The sequence below is a fragment of the Hemitrygon akajei genome, chromosome 4 (assembly GCF_048418815.1).
Source record: "Hemitrygon akajei chromosome 4, sHemAka1.3, whole genome shotgun sequence".
Taxonomy (NCBI): Eukaryota; Metazoa; Chordata; class Chondrichthyes; order Myliobatiformes; family Dasyatidae; genus Hemitrygon; species Hemitrygon akajei.
Genome location: NC_133127.1, coordinates 183519660 through 183542620, shown reverse-complemented (window position 1 = coordinate 183542620; position 22961 = coordinate 183519660). Strand labels below are relative to the sequence as shown.

The 22961-nt window shown below is 42.7% G+C and overlaps 1 pseudogene; it reads left to right on the top strand.

Annotated features, from left to right (window-relative positions):
- Nucleotides 1–2088: 2088 nt before the first annotated feature.
- On the top strand, nucleotides 2089–22861 carry LOC140726040 (uncharacterized; annotated as a pseudogene).
- Nucleotides 22862–22961: the final 100 nt, after the last annotated feature.

The window sequence follows — 22961 nt, the reverse complement described above, 5'->3', positions numbered from 1 at the left end:
GAATGGAGGAACCAACTTAACTCCCTGACTAGCACCAAATGATTCCTTAGAACCAGAGGACTGATTCTGGGACCTTAACTTTGCTATCGCTAGCTCAAAATTCCTTTGTTTTTCTGCAGCTTTTACTCTAAGCTTTCCGAACACTACCTGTTCCAGGTGCAACTGGATTGCTTCTTTACTTACAGGGAACCTATCTAACTCCGCATCAGCAAAATATCCCGAATTTGTATAGTGTTTAGCGATTGTTCTCTGAATTACTGGCTTTGTTGTTACTGTCGGTATTCCTTTAAGCTTCAGATCTTTAGCAATTTCACGCACCTCACCCATTACTGCATACACTAATGCCACAGGGGTTGGTGTTTCCAGAAAATTGTTACTATCCATTGCTGCCAACCCACACACCAGTCAAACAAAAGGAATCGAGTATCTCCCTTTTCCAAATCAAATCGATAATTAAACAAGCAATTAAGCTCACAATGGGTTCAAAATTTGGACGATCCCCCACATTTGTTACAAATGCAGCAGCAATGAATAGGAAACTGAGACAGGGCTTAAAACAAATCCCGAGATTTATTAACTCCTGCTCAAAACTTAGAAAAGTAAACCAACGACTAACTTAACCAGAAGTTAACATTTAGGCAACTCAAACTTTAATACTTAGAAACTGTTCTTAATGAGTTCTCATCCAAGCACAGACTTAAAGTGATAAATTCAAAAGTCCATGTGATTTATACAGTCAGTAAGGAGCGACTTCCCCAAAACAAACGATTCCTTCGAAGCAACGATGATCCGCTGATCCCACAGCCGGGGATGCCTTGTTCGCAGAAATCACGAGGAAATAAAAGGATCTGACCTTTTGACTGGAGGATGCTCACTGCACAAACCTTCCCAACCTTGCAGGGGTTCAACTCAAATGTGCATGCCACAACTCCTGAACGAAGTCAAAGGTCCATCGTTCCCCAAGACGCTGAACGACTTTAACTTTATCCAATCCTTTGACTTCTCTCTCCGATACTGGACAGTAAGGGAAAAATAAACGTTCAGCAAACAAAACCGGTGGAGCCTCCACATCTCCAACCAGCAACAACAACATTGCACAAAAGTAAAAATGAGAACTGCGTCACAAACCGCGGGTTGGTTTAAATACGGTTTGGAACATGCCATCACGTGACGTAACATCACCCCACTGTCAAGAGACAATTACATCATCCCACTCACAAGACTATTACATCATCCCACTTTGCCGTTCAAACCATGAGCATTTAACACCTCCCTCCAAAAAGGTGAAATTTCAGTCTATTATGAGCAGAAGTTTAACAACCATTTACAAAAAAATATATACGGATGTATAAAACCCATAAAATATACAATAATTATTATACAGCACCTTACTACTAATAGAGAGTAGGAGTGTTACAAATATTAAAATTCAACTCCATAAAAAAATTACATTGTAAATTCAAATCTGAACAATTGCCAATCACATTACCTTTGCCTTTAATGTGTGTTATTAAAACTATAAAATTAACTATTGTTCTAACATTGAATTGGAGTTTAATTAACCATTTCCATTTTAACCAGTTGGAATGAGAACATCGGGAATTACCCGAATTTTTGCCACATTAAATGGAGGAACCAATTTAATTCAAACTGTGAACATGTAACTATATATATATATACACATACATTCACATACACACATACACACTGCATGTAATTCACAGTTTACTATCTCTCTCATTATGTATTGCATTGTAATGTTGCTGCAAAGTTAATCCTCATATGAGAGGCATTACATTTGTTAGATAGCTCAGACTGCAAAAGCTTAGAAAAGTATCAGACTTGCTGCATGTTCTCAAAAGCATTCTGGGCTTTCTATGAATGAAGACATTTAAGCAGGTATTCAAATATGACCAATTCTTAAAACAGGAAGTGAGTACAGGAAACATGACGCATCAGATTATTATTTAAAGGCGCAATGACATGAAAGAGTTCAGTGCCAAAGCCAGAAAAAGAATCAATGAATCAAGCAAATAGTTGCAGCTGAGGTGGGAGTGCTTGACCCATAAATAATTCCAATTTCCAGAGATGGACTTAAATCTTGCTCTCAATGTGGTCATTATTGTCAGTCTGCAGAAGGTTGACAGTTACTCTACAACGAAAGGTGAGTGCAGGAAGACTTTTAAAAGATGGAGACTAAGGTAAATCTTTTGGTTATACCCCACTAGTATTCAGAGTTGGGGTTCTTATGTGACATTGGTACCATGTAATTCAATATCTAGTTACAAAAAAATCCTTTGTGACAGATTAACAAACCAGTCATTTTGATGAGTAAATATTCTTTGAGAAAGTAGTTGGGTCCTCTGTTGAGCATCACATCGGATAATGCGGCACTCTCTCAATATTTTAGTGGTTAGAGGTCTCCAGCTGAAGAAAGTCCATTCTGACTCACTTGGCTGCATTCATATCTCTTCAGCAGATGTTTTGGAGTTCCAGCAAAGAACATGAAAATCTAAACTGGTGGAAGCTAAGCAGTGTTGGAGGTGCTGTCTTTTCGATGAGGTGTTATAAAAGTTCCCATTCCAACATATTGAAGTTTTCCCTGGTCCCACCACCTCTGTTTATCTGTCATTCAAATTTACTATAGCAAGCTCTCTTTTTATATTGCAGCTTGTAGAAACTTGCTGTGCACTAATATGTTGTAATGATAACTGCATTAAGGTACATTGAGAGAGCATAAAATACACTGGTAAACTCAGTTTTTCATTCCTTTGTTACAAGCTGAATATGATGCCACAACTCAGGTTCTCAGTATTATTTGTCTAATTATTTATTATTATTATTATTGTTGTTGTTTAAATTATATTTGCACAGTGAATTTTCTTTTGCACATTGGTCACTTGTTTGACTTGTGTGTAGTATTTCATTCTATTGCATTCCTTTATTCTACTGTGAATGTCTGCACGAAAATGAACTTCAGGATAGTATAATGGTGACAGACAATATATTTGCTTTGATAATGATGTGGTGTATTAAATTTTATAATAATGTTAGATGAAAGCCTGAACAATTCCAAGTGACACTTTAACTCTTTGTGAGTCTGCAGCATGTAAGGTGTCTGTACAAGTTCAACGCTGGAGATCTGTTGAATGTTTGTTCAGGCACTAGTGGCACGAGTACAAATGACCAAAGAATTTGTTTGGATTTCCAGCATCTGTAGACTTCTTGTTGCTTGTGAAAGGATCTACCTGTCTGTCATGTCACTCAATGCTTGTGGATTGAACCGCTGTTTATTGAGGTACCTTTCGCTCATTTCTTGGGACTTCACCTAGGCAGAGGAATCGTGATCATTTGGTGCCTAGGATTTCACAAGTCAGATTTCAGAGTTCCCCCAACAATAGCAGCAACCAAGTCACGTGAAAGGGCCACAATTGGGTGGTGACTAAGAATCGTGAGCCCTTGTGGAAATCTTTGCAACTTACTACATTGCATTTTATGTGGTTTATTTGTGCTTTCTGTTTTATGACAAGAAACTAGGCTTAAGTTACTTTGTTGAGCTTGTACGATTATTACCACATTTCATGGAAACTCAAATTGATTTGGGTCTTTTGGGTCTAATAAACACAGCCCATTACAGATAATAAATTTGCATTGAACTTTATGTAATATTGGGTGCAAATGTCATTCTTAATTGTATGATGTAGCTAAATGTTCTTAAGGTATGTATTGTTGAATGAGCTGAATCCGATTTACCTCCCCAATAGGTGTCACTCAAGAAAGTGCCCTCTCTGTCTTTTAAGTTGTATTGTTTCTTTAACCCACTAACCACCCTTCAGTACCTTAGAAATTGATACTGGCACGCTGAATGACTCAATGTGTTTTGAGTTTTTTTTTCTCTTTTGGTGGTTTCAGGATATTTGCAATAAGACCGAAATATGTATACTAGGCCCACAGAGAAAAGGGAATAATGAATCATGTTCTAGTCAAACTGACAACTATTAGCAGAGTTATTAATGTTTTGTCAGGAATTTCCTATTTCTGCACTTCTTGGCTCTGTACTCCCTAGTAGTTTGTCTAGACTAATTGTTAATCCTCTTGTTAGACACACTTTGCGACTATGGGCTCAGTTTAGGAAATTTTATGGTTTCTATGGTTTTTCCTTTTCTAGTCCTATCTTACATAATCACCTTTTTTTACCTACTATGTATGATTCAACATTCCACGATTGGTATAGGAAGGGCATTAGACATTTTGAAGATCTTTTTATCGATAATCGCTTCGCATCTTTTCAACAGCTCTCTGCTAAGTTCAATCTGCCTAATGCCCATTTTTTTTAGATATCTCCAAATTAGACACTTTATTGATCCTTTAATTCCTAACTTCCCTGAAATGCCTGAGAAAAATGTTATGACTTTATTTCTTTCTATTAATCCACCGGGTAAAGGTTTAATATCATTTATTCATGATAAATTAGCATTCTTACGGCATGCCCCTGTGGACAAAATTAGAATGGCTTGGGAGCATGATTTAAATATCTCTTTATCTGATGAGACTTGGGACTCGATTCTCAAATCGGTTAATTCAACCTCTCTTTGTGCTCGCCATTGCCTTTTACAGTTTAAGATTGTTCATAGAGCCCATATGTCTAAATTTAAATTATCTCGATTTTACCCTAATATTAGTCCTCTTTGTGATAAATGCAAAAGGGGCGAGGCCTCTCTTATTCATATGTACTGGTCCTGTCCTAGCTTAGAGAAATTTTGGAAAGATGTCTTCATAACTTTATCCTATATTCTGAATCACCACTTAGAATCTAACCCTTTAATTGCTTTGTTTGTTTTTTTGGGTGAGACAGATATACGTTTGAGTTCGACTAAGTGTCGAAAATTATCTTTTGCTTCTCTCTTGGCTAGACGTTTAATCCTCCTTAGATGGAGAGATGTTGCCCCGCCCACGCATGCTCAATGGATCAATGATATTATGTCCTGTTTAGACCTTGAAAAAATTCATTATTCAGTTCTTAATTCGGATATAAAGTTCCATAAGGTCTGGGGACCTTTTATTGAGTACTTTCATAACCTTCCTCTTAATTAAGGTTTTTTTTCGGTCCCTTGCTTTCAGCTCCTTTTTTTTTGGTAGTAGGCATTATTATCTTCTGTTTTCAAGTGTATTTACCGTTTTGGGGGTTTGAATGTCCTGATTTATATTCTCTATATTGTGTTGTGGTTGGTCTGGAGTTTTTTTTGTTGTGGGGCTTGGGGAGGACACTAACTTTACATGACTTCAATTTGGGTGCTTTCTCAATTATCTTTTTTGCATTATATTATTATTGTATGTTTATTTTTGCACTGTATTGATTTTCTTCATTTTGGTTTGGGGCTTTTTCTTATCTGTAGTGTTGTAGAAAATGCATTAAAAAAACAATTAAAAAAAAGGAATTTCCCTCATTAACTCATAGCTGTCTGGGTTAGCATTTGCCAGTTGAGTGATATGCTTTGGAAGTCATGAGGTTATATAATTGAAATTCAGCTTCTGATATCGGAGATACTTGCAAACTCTAAGCTCCTGCCACCATCACTAAATAAATGGATGGTTCTCAACATTTTTAAGGAGTGGGAAAGGAAAGGGAAAATAAGAAAAGAGAAGGGAAGGACTCTAATTAGTGCAAACACAAGAGATTCTGTGGATGCTGAAAATCCAGAGAAGGCACAAAATGTGAGAGGAACTCAACAATTTAGGCAACATCTATAGAGAGGAACAAGGATTTGATATCTCGGGCCAAGACCTTTTGTCAGAAGTGTAAAGTAAAGGGGAAGAAGCCAGGATAAGAAGGTAGGGTGAGGGGAAGGAGGTGAACGGGGGAAGGGATGTGCTGAGAAGTGATAGGTGGAAAAGGTAAAGTGCTGAAGAAGATGGAATCTGATAGGAGTGGAGGGTGGGCCATAGGAGAAAGGGAAGGAGGGAGGAATCAGAGGGAGATGATAGGCAGGTAAGGAGAAGAGAAGAGGTAAGGGGGAGCCAAATTGGGGAACGGAAGAGAGAAGGGGAAGGGTGGAGAAATTACCGGAGGTTAGAGAAATCGGCATTCATGGCATCAGGTTGGAAGCTACCCAGACAGAATATGAGGTGTTGCTCCTTCAACCTGAGAGTGGCTACATCGTGCCAGTAGAGGAGGCCATGGACCAACATGTCAGAATGGGAATGGGGATTGGATTTAAAATGGTTGGCTAAGAGGAGACAGCAAGAGAAAATCTGTAGGTGCTGGAAGTCCGAGCATCACACACAAACTGCTGAAGGATCTCAGCAGGCCAAGTAGCATCTATGGAAAAGAGCACAGTCAATGTTCTGGGCCGAAACTGTTCGGCTCGAAGTGGCGATTGTTACTCTTTTCCATCGTTGCTGCCTGGCCTGCTGAGCTCCTCCCGCATTTTGTGTGTGTGGTTACCGGGAGAGCCTGCTTGTTGCAAATGGAGCAAAGTTGATCCCAAGGGAATTTGAAGGACATCTTTGCGGTGTTAACAACAAATGACAGGGCTCAGTGTATTGTGCCAGTCATACAAAATATGTGAACAAGTCATTGTAGACAGTTGTGATGATCCGAGCTTCTATGCTGGAGATGGTAGTCTTGGATTAGTTCACTTAACCTGCACACTGTAAGAATTTGGAAGAGTCTGTGGAATCAGCTTTGGGGATTGTGGTGAACTACATATACCTGTCTGGACACAACCCCCCCCCCCCGCTGACTGCTCCTGTGGCTCCTCCCACAGACCCCTGTATAAAGGCGATTGGAGGCACTGCTCCCCCCTCAGTCTCCAGGATGTCGTGTGGGGATCTCTTGCTGCTGACTGCTCTCTTCCAGCGAATAAAAGCCTATATCTCACCTCACGTCTCCGAGAGTTATTGATGGTGCATTAATTTTATTCGCTGGAAGTTTTAAAACATGGAGAGTATTTTACGTCCGGAAAATTGGACTTGGATCCTCAAGCTCCAGAAGCAGCTCTTGCGTGTCTGAGCCCGCTATCATGCACAAAATCCTCCTTTCCAGGGTCAGCCCGAAAGTATTCTCCCTTATCAAGAACCTGCCGACCTACCAAGGGGCACTGGACGCCCTCAAAAGACAGTACCTGCAGCCGGTGAACACCGTCTACGCAAGACATCGCTTAGCGACGCGGCGGCAGCGGACTGGCGAGTCGAGTGCGGAGTTTGTCCGGGCCCTACAGACACTCGTGCGGGCCTGCGACTGCAGGGGACTGACGGCAGAACAGCATGCGGAGCACCTGGTATGAGACGCCTTCGTTATGGGGATCAGGTCAGTGTACGTGCGCCAGTGGCTGCTGGAAAACGCCGATCTTTCCTTATGCTCGGCGATCAAGCTGGCCGACACGCTGGAGGCTGCTCTGCACAACGCTGACGCTGTCCGGCCGCGTGATCCCCCACCGGTTCCGAGGATGCTGCAGACCCCGCCACCCGTGAGCGAATCGACCACCGCTGCTGCCACTCATGAGTCCGTGAACTCCCCGCAATCGACCACAGCTGCTGCCAGTCGCAAGTCCGCGCAGTGTAACTTCTGCGGACTCGAAAAGCACCCCCGAAAGTGATGCCCGGCCTGAGAAGCGACCTGCTCCAGCTGCGGAAAGAAGGGCCATTTCGCCAAGGTCTGTAAGTCTACACCACGAGCGGGGTCGAGCAGCGCCGCGTGCGAGGCATGGGGGTCGCTGCCATCTTGCCTGCCCGCCTAGTGCGAGGCATGGGGGCGGCCATCTTTGTCGGCGCCACCTCGCCCCACCTCTGACCCACGGGTGCTTACCGGGCACCAAGACGGCGATTCAACTCTGGCCTCCGTAACCCTCGACCAAAGCGCTCCACACCAGCATGCAAGGTCAATGATGGACATCCTGGTGGAGGGGCACAGGACTAGCTGCCTGTTTGACACGGGCAGCACTGAGAGTTTTATTCACCCGGACACGGTGCAACGCTGCGGACTCGTGCCACGGCCGGTAAGCCAGAGGGTCACCATGGCTTCTGGGTCGCATTCCACAGACATCCGGGGAGGGGGGTTGTGTAGCGACATTGGTGGTGCAGGGCACAGAATATCAGGACTTTGCGCTACTGGTCATGCCTCAACTGTGCGCGCCTGTGCTATTGGGGCTGGACTTCCAGAGCCACCTAAAAAGTGTGACTACGGCATATGATGGGCCCCTCCCACCACTCACTGTCAGGAATCCTCAGTTTTGTGGGACTTTGTCACATGCCCCGCTACTGACCACACACACACACCGACCCACACATCCCATCCAGCACCATGCCGACAGCTGTGCTACTGACACCACTTGCAGCCTCTCCACCCTCAAGATCCCTCCCCCACCGCTGTTCGCCAACCTGACCCCCGACTGTAAACCTGTAGCAACTAAAAGCAGGAGGTACAGCATGGGGGACAGGGCCTTCATTTAGTCAGAGGTGCAGCGGCTGCTCGGGGAGGGGATCATTGAGCCAAGCACAAGCCCTTGGAGGGCCCAGGTGGTTGTTGTTCAGACCAGGCAGAAAAATAGGATGGTCGTGGACTATAGCCAGACCATCAATAGGTTCATGCAGCTTGACGCGTACCCCCTGCCCCGCATCGCGGATATGGTCAACCAGATAGCTCAGTACAAGGTGTACTCGACCATAGATCTGAAATCCGCTTACCACCAGCTCCCCATCTGCCCAGAGGACCGCCCCTACACCGCCTTCAAGGCAGGTGGCAGGCTCTATCACTTCCTGCGCGTCCCCTTCGGTGTCACGAATGGTGTCTCTGTCTTCCAGAGGGAAATGGACCGGATGGTGGACCAGTGTCAACTGAAGGCCACATTTCCCTATCTGGATAACATCACCATCTGTGGTCACGACTGGCCACATATACATAGTTTACCACATTCACCCCTCCTTTGTTTTAAAAGAGAGTCCCCACGGGGCGAAGTTTCTTACAAGTATATTTACAGGTCTGCGGTCACGACTGGCAGGATCACGACACCAACCTCCAACAATTTTTCCAAGCGGCCAAAGCTCTTAACCTTACCTATAACAGGGACAAGTGTGTGTTCGGAACCACCCGACTCGCTATCCTTGGGTATGTCGTGGAGAACGGAGTCATTGGCCCTGATCCCGACTGTATGCGCCCCCTGTTAGAACTCCCTCTTCCCACCACCCTCAGAGCCCTCAGACGGTGCCTGGGCTTCTTTTCCTATTACGCCCAATGGGTCCCTCAAAAAATAGACAAGGCCCGCTCCCTGATCAAGTCCACCACATTTCCCCTCTCAGCCGAGGCCCGCGCGGCCTTCAGCCGCATTAAAGGGGACATTGCCAAAGCAACGATGCATGTGGTGGACGAGACCATTCCCTTCCAAGTAGAGAGTGACGCCTCCAACTTCGTGCTAGCTGCTACCCTCAATCAGGCAGGAAGGCCAGTAGCATTCTTCTCTCGTACCCTTCAGGGCCCTGAAATTCAGCACTCCGCGGTGGAGAAAGAAGCCCAGGCCATAGTGAAAGCTATTAGGCACTGGAGGCACTATCTCACCGGCAGAAGGTTCACCTTGCTGACCGACCAGCGCTCAGTTGCGTTCATGTTCAGCAACCAACAGTGGGGCAAAATCAAAAATGATAAAATTTTGCGGTGGAGAATAGAACTCTCCACCTACAACTATGATATCCTGTACCAGCCTGGAAGGCTCAATGACCCCCCCTGATGCCCTATCCCGGGGAGCGTGTGCCAGCGTGCAGCTCAACCGGCTATACGCCCTCCATGCAGATCTTTGCCACCCAGGGGTCAGCCAATTTTACCGTTTCGTGAAAGCCCGGAACCTGCCTTACTCCCTTGAGGACATCAGGACGATGACCAGGGACTAAACCCCACAGGAGGACTGTGGCACATCTTATGAAGATAGGTTGAGTGAGCTCAGGCTTTCTCTTTGGAGTGGAGGAGGATGGCAGATGACTTGATAGAGGTGTACAGATTGGTAAAGGACATAGATCTAATAGATAGCCAGAGACTTTTCCCTAGGGTGGAAATGGCTAATACCAAAGGGCATAATTCTAAAGTGACTGGAGGAAAGTATGAGAGAATACCATAAGGTAAGCTCTTTACACAGAGAGTGGTGAGTGCATGGAATGGTACAGGAAGATACATTAGGGACATTTAAGAGGACTCTTAGATAATCGTATGGATGATAGAAAAATGTAGGGGTATGTAGGAGGGAAGGGTTAGATCTGTCTTATAATAAATAAGGATCTAATAGGTTGAAAGATTGACATTAGAGTTGGTTGAACGGTTGGCAAAATACTGTGTGGTGAAAGGCCTGTACTGTACCATAGTGTTCTATGTTCTTTGTACTGTTGATAACATCTGTCCGCCAGGACATAAACTTATTGTCGGGTGTGAAGTCCTAATTGTCAATTTTGCCTTCTTCATTCATCTCAAGGCCACACTGAGGCTCTGAATGTGAAGTTGGATTGTGTTGTGAATATCTAGCTGACAGGTGGCTCTTGAGAGATGGAAGTCCACAGTTTGAAGGTTCTTGCCACATATCTTCGTGGGCAATCATTGCGCATTGGGAGTAGAATGGTGGACGCTTCTTGCCTTCTGAATTGTTTAACATTCTAGCATACCTTACTGATGGAGTCATCATTTGCTTCCACTTAGCCTCCATGTGTGGACAGATGGAAGCACTTTTACATGCTCTAGCTTGAAGAATATATTTGGCGTCATCATGTTACCGGAGTAGAAACAATGAAGATGAAACTAGCTTAATACCCCTCGATAGCTTCCGTTAGGAGGAGTTCCAATATTGCAGTTTGGAAGATTGAGAAAGCTAAAGGGTAGTTTTATTTGTCATGTGTACTTTGAAACATACAGTGAAATGAGTCAAATCAAATCAGTGAGGATTATGCTGGAGGGCAGGCCACAAGTGTCATCATACTTCCAGCACCAACACAGCATGCCCTAATTGAATGTCTTTGGAATGTGGGAGGAAACCAGAGCACCTGGAGGCAACCTACATAGTCACAGGGAAAATGTACAAATTCCTTACAGACAGTGGAGAGAACTGAACCCAAATCTAGCGTTACACTAGCCACCATTCTGCCGTGCTGCCCCCTAGAGATTTTTATCGCAGAGAAAAGATTTTGTGCAAACATGCTACCTTCTGCAGATGTACTCAACCTGAAATGAATCCATCGATTAGGATCACCTGTTCCTCATTCAATTTTGGTCCAATATGCTAACTTGCCTTTAATTTCATAGGCTCTTATCTTTTGGTCCACTCTCCCACTATCCCTGATACACTGGACTCACACCAGTTTGCCTATAAAGCAAACAGGTCTGTGGAGGATGCCATCTCATTAGCTCTTCACACTGTCCTGACACATCTGGAGGGAAAGGGCACATACGTGAGGACACGAAACGTTGACTGCTTCTTTCAACGGATGCTGCCTGACCTGCTGAGTTCATCCAGCTTTTTTGTACATCTTGATTTCACAACAGCATCTGCAGTGCACTTTGTGTTTATGTGAGGATGTTGTTTGTTGATTATAGCTCTGCTTTTAATACTGTCATCCTCAGCAATCTGATCTCTAAACTCCACCAGCTAGGCCTCAGCACCTCACGCTGCAACTGGGTCCAGAATTTCTTGTTCACAGGCAGTGAGACTGGGCCCTCACCTGTCCTCCACTACCAACCTGAACACTGGTACACCACACGGTTGTGTATTGAGTCCCATAATACTCTACTCCTTCTTCACTTATGACTGTGCACCTGCATTTAACACCAATACCATCGTCAAATTCGCAGATGACACAACAGTGATCGGATTGATCTCCAACAGAGACGAATCAGCGTACAGAGGGGAGGTACAGAACTTAGTGAGCTGGTGCTCAGAGAACAACCTGTCTCTTAATACAGCAAAGACTAAGGAGCTAATTATCAACTTTGGAAAGTCACGGGATGATGAGTACGCTCCCGTCTACATTAAAGGAGTCATAGTGGAGAGAGTGTCCAGTTTTAGGTTTCTGGGAATACACATCTCTGAAGACCTTACATGGTCCACTAACACCACAACAACAGTCATGAAAGCACAGCAACGCTTCTTTTTTCTCAGGACGTTGAAGAAAGCTGGTCTACCTGAACAGGTGCTGGTGACCTTTTACCGCTGCACCATAGAGAGCATCTTAACATACTGCATCTCTGTGTGGTATCTCAGTTGTACAGCAGCCGATAGGAAAGCACTTCAGCGAGTCGCCTCTAGCGCACAGAAGATCATCGGGACACAGCTCCCAGCCCTGGAGGACACCTACAGCTCACGCTGCCTAAGGAAAGCTACAAGCATCTGTAAGGACAATACACACCCACGCAATCATCTGTTTGAAATTCTTCTATCTGGCAGACGTTATTAGATTTTCTATGCCCGCATTTCCAGACTGAAGAATAGCTTTTACCCCAGAGCTATAATTGCTCTGAACTAATCGATCAAGCATCATCCATAAATTTGTTACATTGCTACTTTTAATACTGGTTTTATGGCTGTCGAGCATCTGAGTTGCACTTTTGTACTGCTGGACATTGCTTGTACTGGCTGGTTACTTGATTTTATTTATTGTTTATTTATTTTATTTGTTGTTTTATAGCATTGAGTACGAGAGCTGCAAACTCATTTTCGCTGTATTGGTGCATGACAAATTGTACTATCAATGACAATAAAGATATTTCGATTTTGATTTCAATTTCAATTTCATATGGGATTAGGTGAAACGTAGAGACGGAGCCTTACAGCATGAGAAAAAGCCATCTGGGGTGTGTCGCTCAGCGATCGAGACCTATCTACCCTCTAAACAACTTCTTTCCATGTACATATGTCAATGCAGAACCACATAAACCACATTGCCCTCATCTACACATTTAGATACTCTTTCAACCATTCTATCAAAGGAGTTAGACGGGAGTTTCCTGTAACAAAGCATTTCTTGATAATCCCTGCCACTAACAGTTCAGTTTATTTCTACCCCTCAGATGCCACAGTAATAGTTTGCGCAATGCTATTACACCTCAAGCCATGGGAATCTGAAGTTCAATCCCAGCTCCGCCCCGGCTGTAAGGCATTTATGCATACGTTTTGTGATGACGTGGTTTATCTCTGGGAGCTCTCGTTTCCTCTCACAGTCCTAAAATGTCCCAGTTAATAGGTTAATTGGTCATTGTAATTTGCCAGTAATTAGACCAGAGTTAAATAGCCAGGTTGCTTGTTAGCGCAGCTGGTTAGGCTTGAAGGGCTTGTTCTGCACTCTATCAAGTTTTTAAATATAGTTCCATACTACTCATATTGGATTCACCCTTTCCCGACAGTCTTCCTGAGTATAGCTACTGTGTGCTCAGTGGGATGTTACTGAAGTGTGAACGGGTCTGGCAATAAGCTCTCTGATTTAGTATCGGGAGATAAACCTCTTGCACAATGTCCCTCACATCCATAAGGGAAGGGTCAGAAGGTCACTTCCCTAACCATAAGATGATGTATTTAATCATAAATCAATTCCCTTTTTAAGTATATTATTGGGGAACATAATTACATACATTCAAGAAAATTACGCAACTTCCTCTCAGAAGGAGAGATTCCCGATAACCAATATGTTACTGTCCATTCAGAACTATGATGGCAGATGGCAAGAAGCTATTTCTAGAGATTGTCATCCTGTAGTCTTTGCTTGTGAAGATAAGACAGGATTTGGAAAATGTCTCCATCCTTTGTATAAAGAAGTACTAAAGAAAATGTTTACACTATTTATTTTTGTAATGTTTTAGACATTTGATGTCTTTGCGCCGTACTGGTGCCACAAAATAACAAATGTAATGTCATCCAAATTGCTGATAATAAATCTGATTCTGAAGAATTTGAAGTCTCACCGGGATATAATCAGAGGTCAGTGAGCCCCTTCACTCTGTGTGGGATTGTCACATTCAAGACAGAGCTTCATGCAAGACAAGCTTGCTGGGATATTCATTTACTCTGCTGCCAGTTCTGAAGATATATAAAAAAAATCTTTGAGAGAATACGCATTGTATTTACAGTGAGTGTTTTAACTCTTGAGAGCTGTCTGAGAAGTTCTGATTGATGACTTTCACTAATCACTGTCATTGTAATCCCAGAGAGACATACATGTCTTCAGGAACCAGATCAAATATAAATGAAGTGTGCCTATAGTTTAAACCAATATGCCTATTGGATATATGACAATTAACTTTACTTTGACTTTGACCTGACTTGTCAAATTAGCAAAATTTGCCACATAGTGGAAATAAATCAAAGGTGATGATGAGTCAGCATGTAGGAGGGAGATTGAAAATTTGGCTGAATAACAGCAGCATCTCACTCAATGTCAGTAAGTCAAGTCAAGTCAAGTCGCTTTTATTGTCATTTCAACCATAACTGCTGGTACAGTACTCAGTAAAAACAAAACAACATTCCCCCAGGACCATAGTGCTAACTAAAACGACACAAAACTACACTAGACTACCAGAAACAACAGAAAACTACACTAGACTATGTAAAACAACAGAAAATTACATTAGACTTCAGACCTACACGAGACTACATAAAGTGCACAACACAGTGCAAGACAGTACAATAATTAATAAACAAGACAATAGGCACAGTAAAGGGCAAATTACAATATAATAATAAATGTAAATGTAAACAATGTAAACAGTGTTTTAGCAGGAATTGAGAAAGAAATGAGCAAAAATTGCAAAGGGAGTGTGTGTGTGTGTGTGTGTGTGTGTGTGTGTGTGTGTGTGTGTGTGTGTGTGTGTGTGTGTGTGTGTGTGTGTGTGTGTGTGTGTGTGTGTGTGTGTGTGTGTGTGTGTGTGTGTGTGTGTGTGTGTGTGTGTGTGTGTTTTGGTGTCAGACTAGACTCTTGGAATTGAGGAGTCTAATAGCTTGGAGGAAGAAACTGTTGCAGAGTCTGCTCGTGAGTGCCTGAATGCTTCAGTACCTTTTGCCAGCTAGAAGGAGGGAGAAGAGTTTGTGTGAGGGGTGCATGGGGTCCTTCACAATGCTGTTAGCTTTGCGGATGCAGTGTGTAGTGTAAATGTCCATGATGGCGGGAAGAGAGACCCTGATGATGACCTCACTATCCACTGCAGGGTCTTACGATCCGAGACGGTGCAATTTCCAAACCGGGCAGTAATGCAGCTGCTCAGGATGCTCTCAATACATCTTCAAGTCAAGTCAAGTCAAGTCACTTTTTATTGTCATTTTGACCATAACTGCTGGTACAATACACAGTAAAAACGAGACAATGTTTATCAGGACCATGATGTTACATGAAACAGTACAAAGACTAGACTGAACTACGTAAAAAACAACACAGAAAAAAAACTACACTAGACTACAGACAACACACAAAATGCTGGTGGAATGCAGCAGGCCAGGCAGCATCTATAGGAAGAAGCACCGTCGATGTTTCAGGCCGAGACCCTTCGTCAGGATGTTAGATGCTGCCAGGCCTGCAGCGTTCCACCAGCATTTCATGTGTGCTACTTGAATTTCCATCTGCAGATTTGCAGCATCTGCAGATTTCCTCGTTTTTACTAGACTACAGACCTACCCATGATTGCATAAAGTGCACAAAACAGTGCAGGCCTTACAATAAATAATAAACAAGACAATAGGGCAGTAAGGTGTCAGTCCAGGCTCTGGGTATTGAGGAGTCTGATAGCTTGGAAGAAGAAACTGTTACATAGTCTGGTTGTGAGAGCCCGAATGCTTCAGAGCCTTTTCCCAGACGGGAGGAGGGAGAAGAGTTTGTATGAGGGCTGCAGGGTCTTGTGATATGAGATGGTGTAATTTCCATACCAGGCAGTGATGCAGCTGCTCAGGATGCTCTCAATACAACCCTTGTAGAATGTGATGAGGATGGGGGGTGGGAGATGGACTTTCCTCAGCCTTCACAGAAAGCAGAGACGCTGCTGGGCTTTCCTTGCTATGGAGCTGGTGTTGAGGGTCCAGGTGAGATCCTCCACCAGGTGAACACCAAGAAAATTGGTGCTATTAATGATCTCTACCAAGGAGCTGTCAATGTTCAGCAGGGTGTGGTCGCTCTATGCCCTCCTGAAGTCAACAAACATCTCTTTTGTTTTGTTCACATTCAGAGACAGGTTGTTGGCTCTGCACCAGTCTGTTAGCCACTGCACCTCCTCTCTGTATGCTGACTCATCGTTCTTGCTGATGAGACCCACCACGGTTGTGGCATCGGTGAACTTAATGATATGGTTCGAGCTGTGTGTTGCAGCACAGTCATGGGTCAGCAGAGTGAACACACAGCCTTGGGGGGTCCCTGTGCTCAGTGTGATGGTGTTGGAGATGTTGCCTCTGATCTGGACCAACTGAGGTCTCCCAGTCAGGAAGTCTAATATCCAGTTGTAGAGGGAGGTGGTCAGGCCCAGTAGGCACAGCTTTCCAATCAGTTTCTGAGGGATGATTGTGTTGAATGCTGAACTGAAGTCTGTGAACAGCATTCAAATGTAAGTGCTTTTTTGGTCCAGGTGGGTTAGGGCCAGTTGGAGGGTGATGGCAATGGCGTTGTCTGTTGAGCGGTTGGGACAGTACGCAAACTGCTGCAGGTCCAGTGAGGAGGGGTAGCAGGGTCTTGATGTGCCTCATCATGAGCCTCTCAAAACCTCTGTAGAATGTGGTGAGGATGATAAGACAAAGGAGCTGATCATTGAGTTCAGGAGGAGAAAATCAAAGTTCCATGAGCCAATAATCATCAGGGGATCAGAGGTGGCGACGGTCAGCCAATGTCCTTGGATGGAAATTCCTACAAAAATAGTGGATATGGCCCAGTCCATCACAGGTAAAGCCCTCCCCACCATTGAGCACATCTACAGCAAGTGCTGTCACAGGAAAGCTCCATCCATCATCAAGGATCCTCACCAACCAGGCTCTCTTCTCACTGCTGCTATCAAGAAGATACCTACAGGAAGAAGACCCACATTACCAGGTTCAGGAACAGCTATTACCCCTCAACCATCAAGCTCTTGAACTAAAGAGGATAACTTTCCTCAGCTTCGTTTGCCCCATCTCTGGACTGTTTCCACACCCTATGGACTCACTTTCAAGAACGCTTCATCTCATGTTCTCAATATTTATTTGTTCTTGCTACTTGTTTTCTTTACAGTTGCACAGTTTGTTGTTTTTCCCCCATCCTGTTGGGCGTGGTCTTTCACTGATTCTATTGTGTTTCTTGGAATTACTATGTATGCCCACAAGTCCCACCACTGCATGTAAGGTGTTTGTGTATTCTTCCTGTGACTACATGACTTTCTTCCCACAGTCCAAAGACATACCGGCCGGTAGGTTAATAGGTCATTCTAAATTGTCCTGTGATTAGGCTAGTGTAAAATCAGTGGGCTGCTGGGCCTTGAAAGGTGGGAAGGGCCTATCCCATGCTGTATCTTAATAAATAAATAAAAGAAAATGAACTTTAGGGTTGTATATGGTGACATTTATGTACTTTGATAATAAATTTACTTTGAACTTTGATACATGAAAGGAAGATTTGGAGTTACATGCTGATATTCACATTCCTTTCAGGGATCTAATATGTTAAAGTTCCCTGAAGCCGCTGAGATATTTCTGATTGGAATCAATGTTTTAACATTGCAGCTGCTTTTCTGTAGTAGCTTCCTTTAACAGCCATGTGTTAAAGACTGGATAACCTATTTATTTTGGTGATGTTCATTAAGGGATAAATGTTGGGTAGGATACAAGCGATCTCTCAAAATAATATCTCATATTCTTGCAATTAATGATTAACCTGGCGTAAATTTTGGATGGTAAGGTGGAGACACATCTCTACCAAAGGGGGTGTAAGGAGCTCCTTCTCTCTGCAAGCCTGCATGTCACCCGTGGGGAAGGTGTAGCACAGTTTAGCCCACTGATCAGAGTCATGTGAAGCCATGGGAGCAGGTGGGGGGTGATCGTATGAGCAGCTGGTGCATATCACAAGTCCTGGTTATGTGACCACTGACACCAGGCAGACATTTGCTGAAGAATACTGATAATAGCTGGGGTCTCCCTTCTCATAAAGACACTGCCCAGCAGAAGGCAATGGCAAACCACTTCAGTAGAAAAATTTGCCAAGGACAATCATGGTCATGGAAAGACCACGATCGCTGATGAGAGACAACAGGCACATGCTGCAATGAATTAATGTTATAAATTTCTCTGAAATAAATATCACAGTTAATGTGGAAGTGCCTACAATCTTGTCTGCTTTTGTAATACCATCAAGTGATATCTTTCACTAACCCAGGTTAACTTAAATCTAGCGACTTTATATGAAACTCAGGTTGTGTGAAATTATCTGCAAATTATGGTTTCACACTTCTTGCTTTACTGTGGGCCACAATCAAATTGCTTACTCAAATCATGAGTTATAATATTGATATTTTACAGGCACACCAACAGCGTCATTTTAGTTTAATGAATACCTGGTCAGGATGCTGAGTTGCAAAACTTTAGACAGTAGATGTATTGTGTGTTTAATATTTCAGTAATATTTGAGTAATACTGCAAATATATTTGATTAAGCATGCTTTGTTGTTCACATAATGCTTTGCAGGTTATATGTAAAAGTATGGAAATGACATACGTCATCACACCACCACATGATACGTTCATGCCTCACTTAAAGTCAAAACCAACTAATACTTGCATCTCTTGGCTCTCATGTTTTCCCTTCAAATAGTTGAATATTTTGGAGTTACAAAACATAACCATGGTGACGAGGTATTTTTAAAATGAACCTAAGATGACTACTTAGCTGTTGAAGTGCAGCGAGCTGTTCAAATTAACAACAAGCATGGTAAGAAATGGTTAAGTAAAAAAAAAAGCAGCACATACTTTTTCTTCCGAGCCACACATGTTCTTCACAAAAGTAAACACAATCAAGTAAAAAAGGCAGAAAATGCAAAATACATTGGTTAATAAACAATGAGTACCGGATGATAATAATCACAAAAAATACCAGTAATGGCTGGCTACATCTGAAAGACAGACGCGAGCAAGAGCACAACTGCTAACTAACTCAGGTATACTGAGCTAATTGAGCAGTATTTTGTAGCAAATGAAATAGCCAATGAGAAGCAAGTGCCAATTTTGCTGATTGCTTTGGGTTTAAAGGCATACAGTTTGTTTAGAACTGCTAAGTAAACTGTTCCAACAAAACCAGCAGAAATGAGCTTTGCTGATGTCTTGAAAGTAATGCAGAGAAAATTAGAACCAAAACCATTGTTAACTGCAGAATGCTTTAGGTTTTGTAAGTGGAATCAAAAGGAAGGGGAGTCCATTTCAGTGTACATGGCTGAATTGAAGAGATTGAGCATTAATAATGATGGGCTTAATTAAACATTGAGTAATTGTTTAGTTTGTGAATTCATGCTAGTTGTACACAACTTACATTTAAAAGAGCAGCAGAAATAGTTGTATCAATGGAAACAGCAGATGGAGATGCGATTGAGTTACAGTCAGGAATCAATGTGGGCGTGAACAAAATTCAAATATCTAAACAGGAATCGGCCAGGATGAGGAAATTGTGTTACTGTTGTAGCAGGAGCTCACATACAACAAACAAATGCAGATTTAAAGGCAAAACTTGCAGAAAATGCAACAAAGTAGGAAATATATGATGAGCAGGTTGGGCAGACATAAATAAATGGATTGCACAGGGGAGAGAAGAAAGATAAAAAGTTAAACTGCAGTTTCCAAAAGAGCACTAAACTGCATGCTGTTGATGAAAAATCTGACAATGATGAAAGTGGCACAGGTCTGGATAGTCTTGGGACTTAAAATGTGAAAAGATTTATGCAAAAAGCTAGGCCTGGTCTGCAGGTGAAGATTCTAAGTTGGAGAAAGGCCTATTTTAATGGTATCAGAAATGATATGGCAAGTGTGGATTGAGTCAGGTTGTTTTCTGGCAAAGGTGAACTTTGAAAGTGCTAGGTCTTCAAAAACACAATTTAAGAAGTACAAAGCCTGTATGTGCTTGTCAGAATTAAAGGTAAAGATAACAAGTGTAGGGAACCTTGGTTGTCAAGAGGTTATTGAGGCCCTGGTTAAGAGAAAAGGGGAGGTGCATATCAGGTATAGGCAGGTAGGAACAAATGAGGTGCTTATCGAGTACATGAAATGTAAGAGAATATTTTAGAAAGAAATCAGGAAGGCTAAAAGAAGGCATGAAGTTGCTCTAGCAGACAAAGTGAATGAGAATCCTAAGGGATTCTACAGATTTGTACGGACAAAAGGATTACAAGGTCCTCTGGAAGACCAGAGTGGAAATCCATGTGTGGAGCCAAAATGGAAGGGAGAGATCTTAAATATATTCTTTGCATCTGTAAATACTCAGGAGACAGCTGCTGAGTCTCACATACATCAGCTGTGGGAATATTTTTGGAAGTGACTGCATATGTAAGCATTTGGATAGACATGGACTGATTAAGAATAGTCAGCATGGCTTTGTGCTTGGTAGGTCATGTCGAATTAAACTTGTAGAGTTTTTCAAGGAAGTTACCAGGAAAGTGGATGAAGTTAATGTAGTGGATGTTGTCTACATGGACTTTAGTAAGGCATTTGACAAGGTCCCACACAGGAGGCAGGTCAAGAAGGTTCATTCGCTCTGGATTCAAGATGATGTAGTAAATAGGATTAGACATTGGCTGTGTGGGAGAAGCCAGAGGGTTGCTTCTCTGACCGGAGATTTGTGACTAGTGGTGTACCGCAGGGATCGGTGCTGCATTCTTTGTTGTTTGTCATCTATATCAATGATCTAGATTATGATGTGGTTAACTGGATCAGCAGATTTGCAAATGACACCAAGATTGGAGATGTAGTGGTTAGTGAGGAAGACAATCATGGCTTGCAGCGGGATTTGCATCAGATGGGAAAACGGGATAATAAATTGCAGATGGAATTTAATGCAGACAAGTGTGAGGTTTTGCACTTTGGTAGGACCAACCAGGATCAGTCTTACACAGTGAAAGGTAGAGCACTGAGGAGTGTGGTGGAACGAATGGATCTAGGAATACAGGTACATAATTTGTTGATAGTGGCAACACAGATAGAGTCAAAGAAAGCTTTTGGAACATTGGCCTTTGTAAATCAATGCATTGAGTACAGAAGATTGTATTTTATGTCTGGAGGAGCTGAATTATGAGGAAAGTTTGAATTGGTTAGGATTTTAATCCTTAGAACATAAAGATTGAGAGGAGATTTGAAAGACATACACAAAATTATGAGGGATATCGATAGGGTAAAAACAAGCAGGCTTTTTCCACTGTGTTTATGTGCGACTACAACCAGAGGCTATGGGTTAAGAGTAAAAAGTTAGAAGTTTAAGGGGAACACGAGGGATAACTTATTAATTCAGAGGATCGTGAGAGTGTGGAATGAGCTGCCAGAACAAGTGATGCACCTTTTAAGAGAAGTTTGGATAGGTACGTACATGCATAGTAGGGATAAGGACGGCTCTGGCCTTGGTGCAGATTGATGGTAGTAGGCAGTTGAAATGTTTTCTGAATGGACTAGATGGGCCAAAATGTCTGTTTCTGTGCTGTACTTCTCTTATGACTCTATGAAATCTAACAATAGACAATCAATATGGCTTATACTAGAAGTGAACGGCAAATTAACTAAAATGGAATTGGACACTGTCTCAGCTGTTTCAGTCATTCTACAAAATGGGTTTGAACATCATTTTAAAGATACTGAACTGAAACCTGCAGATATGCAACTAAGAAGTTATACAGGAGAAAAGATAATTCCTGTGGGAATGACACATCAGTGAAATACAACAACCAACAAGTAACATTGGGCTTGTATGTGGATAAACTAGAAGGCCAGTATTGTGGGGTCATGAGTAGCTGAGACAACTACAATTGATTGGAGACCCATCCAGCACATGCATGCCACATGCCCTACAATGAAATCAACTGATAGCAGATTAAGAAAGTTACTGGATGATGCCACAACTGTCTCCATGCTGAACACCATGAACCATACCCAAAAGAGGACAAAAAGTGTTGATGCCAACCTCTGTTCCCTTGGTTTGGAAGCATATTGGACCAAGGAAGGACCATGCTGCTCAGAAGAATCATGAAAGTAATTAGCCAGTGGTACAACAGCACCAGTTTTTGTAGGCAAAATACCTCAGAAAGCTTCTGATATGTTAATCAGGCAGTTACTTGTGAAGTGTGGGCTTGGTCTAAGCTGGATGGGAGGTCTAGGAGCTCAGGAAAGTTGCAAACATTTGAGTGAGCGTAAAGAACCGAACATACTCTGCATGCCTTAAGGTTATTGCATGACGTTAAGTGGGAGGCAAAAAGTTGCTTGTAAAACTAGATGCAAAAACCAAAGCCCAGCTGGATGAATGGAAAGCCAAATGAAAAGGAGTGAATGTGATGTGAAGACAGAGTATTCGTTAGATGATGTTGTGGATGAGGAACCCAAGAGGAGAATAAAATTAGCAATAGAAGGATTAGTAAGAGACTACTCCAGTGAACCTTCCCAAGATCAAGATACACATCCTAGAAAGAAAAAAAAGGGGAAAAAAAGAGGATAAGATAGGTGCTATGGAAATAGAAGTGAATAAACCAGACCTAATTTCTCAAGAAATTAGCAACTTCAGAGGTGTATACGAGAAGCTAAAGTGCAAAAAAGGAAGACAAGAAAAGGACAACAAGTTGAAGAGGAGAGAAGAGACAGAGAGAGAGAGAGAGATCATGAGTGAGACTGTGATAGGGATCGAGAGCAGAATAGAGAGAAAAAGGCCGGGACTGGGATAGAAGGATCAAGGTAGATCCAGAAGAAAATCAAAGAAAAGAAAAGGAGAAGAAAGGAGTCTGGAACTGTCAGAACCACATCCTGCAATCTCAGAGTCAACGC